The sequence below is a fragment of the Drosophila mauritiana genome, chromosome 3R, assembly GCF_004382145.1.
Source record: "Drosophila mauritiana strain mau12 chromosome 3R, ASM438214v1, whole genome shotgun sequence".
In the NCBI taxonomy this organism is placed as follows: domain Eukaryota; kingdom Metazoa; phylum Arthropoda; class Insecta; order Diptera; family Drosophilidae; genus Drosophila; species Drosophila mauritiana.
The window spans coordinates 20,590,508-20,593,810 of record NC_046670.1 but is presented as its reverse complement, the minus strand read 5'-3'; positions in this window follow the sequence as shown (position 1 = coordinate 20,593,810).

The following is a 3,303-nucleotide window of genomic DNA, read 5'->3' as shown; positions in this document are numbered from 1 at the left end:
TTCCTCTTAAAGCGCGTTGTGTGTTAATGTGTGGCTTATTATTGTGCCGTCAGATGCAACGTCATCGTATCGCATCCATCTCCAAATGCTTTTGTTTCGCCTACAACCGTTGTGCATTATCAGGGGCCTTTGGGGCATGCCACGTCATGGCATCAGATAATACAATCAATACAAAGCTGCAAGCCTGGCCCAACTAATGATCCACAAGGACTTTGATTTCACATATTCAGGAAGGCCATTTAATTGGAATTCGCTCCACTGCTCACTGTTGTCTTTCAATCTAATTCAAGCCTAATGGCTTGTTGTCTTCGGTTGTCTTAGGTTAACATTTAATTTACTGCTCTCGAGCTTTGATTATGCAAAGTGATTCGATTCGATTCGATTCTATTTCCATCTGCTATTTGATGTTGGCCCATTATAAATGCTCGTTTATCAATTCCGAATGCTAATCAGAATGCTTCTTCCTTGTTTTACAGTTGATGAATGTGCCAGGACTCCACCGGCGGGCCGTTTGAATTGGGTAAGTTCTTGTTATTAGTTCATTGTTTGCCAGTTGGAATTGTTACGCCTATCAAACACACGGGCACGTGTCAGGTCTGTCAGTCAGTCAAGCAGTCATTTTGTCACTTTGTCCTACCAGCATATCGCAGTGTGAGATTAGGATTTGCTTTCTCAACGGGATGGTCACCAGTGGCATGGCCCTTGTGGATGTCCAGTGGAGCCCTGTCATCGGCATGCAAATGTCGCCAGCTCTGTGACATTTGCATTTGCAACGCCCGCAATTAAATACGTGGGCGGTAGGTGGCGGGTTGGTGGACTGGCGGTCTGGTGGGAGGGTGGTATGTTGGTATGGTGGCAATTGCAATAGCAATGCGTCATACCAAAGTGTTGCGTGCTGCATTTTAAATGAATATTTTATGCCAACTTTCCGGCTCACTCCCGCACGCCTTAAATTATGCAATGCAATGCAACGCAATGCACTGCTGCCATACAGCAGGCCCAATGCGTGTCGCATTTTAATGGCTCGAAGCCGAGAGTCGAAGACGAGTTCTCGACGGGATTGCGAGTGGAAATAAAAGTTAAAAATGTCGGGAGTGCATTTTTATGGCCCATATGTAGTGGAATACATTTTCGAATATTTATAGCCGCCTCCCTCACTTGCGGAGCGATGCGTCTAGACGTCAGTCAGTTAAAGCCGAAATAAAAACCTATTAAGACCGATTATACCCTGTAAGCAGGCGCATTTTTAGACCGTATGGGAGAGACCAACTCAATAAAAGGAGCATCGTTCTTTTACTTGCTCTTTTGTGATAATATCTAGCTGACTACAAAAAGTTTCCTTTAAAATTTTTTGTTAAATTTCATTTCCTTGAAACGATTAGAGATTTATTATAGGCTTTATTAAAAAAATGTATCTATTCCATAAAATATTACCTATATATGCTTCAATACCCTTGTTATCTGCGGGTAAAGGGTATTAAAAAAATCCTTGGCCAGGAGCGAGAGAAAGATAGACAGCCAACAGGCAAATGCACTTTACCCGGAATGTGTCAAGTGCGGAGAGCATAAGATGACTCGCATTGAGCTGCCCGGACGGATATATAGACGAATAGATAGATAGATAGATATGTATATAGACAGATAGCTGTACAGACTTAGCTGCATGCCAGACATTCATCTCAATTTATCGTGCTTAGCCGCATATTCCGGCAGATCGAAGTGTCGCCTGCGTATATATCAAAGTCTCAGCCAGGACTCTCAGGACTTGCAGGACTCACAGGGTATGGTTGTTGCACACATGTGAAATGTGAGTGCGAGTGCGAGTGTATGCGTGTGCCAGCGTGTTGTTGTGTGTGCAAGTGCGTGAGTATACGTGAGCTGCAGTTGTCATTCCAAGCCGTATCCTTCGCAACCCTTCTCTATTCCTAACCCGTTTCTCTTTGGCAAACAAGTAATTTCACTTGACATGCAATTTTTTGTGGGCTTCCCCACTCCCCAGTTTTCGTCCTTTTTCCTTCCCAGGACAAACAAAACAGATGTAACGCTGCATCGGATAGGAATCTTCTCCTTTCGCCATCTTCGTGTGCACTCTGTGTGTGTGTGTGCGTGTGTTTGTGAGTCCCAAACCACGTTTGATTATTTTGGCTGAAAAACCACACACAAGAGCTGCAAGGAGAAAAAATGGAAAGTATTCCTGTCTTACAGCTGAAAAATGTCAATGCCAAGGAGCGAGTAAAAAGAGACACGATGCGGGAAGGCAAGCTGGGGAAAATCGTTTTTTCCCAGGGCTGGAAAACTCCCCATGGACAGCCTGGCACAGAATCTAGAATGCATTTTTGCCAGCATTCATCATTAAATCTGCTGTCGGTATGCCACATATGGGCATCAGATGCAGCAGCAAGACAAAAAAGGATGAGTTGATTAAAACTGCTTTTTAAACACACACATTTTAGAATGGCTTCGAAAGAGCTTTAATTTAAATAAAGAATCAAAAGGAAATAATAATTTCTTAGAAATGGCTTTTCCGCAAAAAGTAAAGTATGGCAAATATTTGCGGCGGGTAAAAATATAGCTCTTTATATTTATTATTTATTTGGCACACAAACGCGCGCACATTTTCCGAGATCTACTTTCAGTGACATTGCTGATCCGCCCTGTTTGTCTTTTGCCGAGCGTAAATAGGAAAATATGCAGCCAACACAGTCGAAAATTGTTTGAAAGCTATATTTCCACGCATTTCCATTTGTGACTGCTGTTGGTATTTGGTAAACACGAAATATCTGTGCTTCAAGATATTGCCGGATTTTCCTTTGCATTTCTTTTTTTGCAGTCTCCACTCAGCTGGAAGAAGTGCCGGAGGAGAGCTTTCGTTTTTGGCCTTAGTTTTCCCACCCAGAGTTTTCCTAAACCCACAGCTGCACCCTGCTCCCTCCCCCGCCAGCATCGACCGACTTCAGCACTTAAACGCTTCACACATGCTGTCCGTTTCTCTTTGGATTCCAAAACGATTTTTTCTGCCTCTTTGCTTCTGTTGTTGTCGTTGCCATTGCTGTGTTTTTCTGGAATTATCCGCTTATGCTAATCTGTCTAACGATTTTGAAATTTTGATGCTCCCTCTCTCACTCTTACTCTGGCTATCTGTGGATCCTGCACTTTCCACACACACACCCACACCCACTTCACCGAATAGATTCATCCAGCTTTGAGATACACTCGCCGTAAGGAAAAACGAGAAAAATCGGCAGAGCAAACTCTGCTGGGTGCTGTGTTCCACATCCACTTGATGACCTGAACCTCGGCTGG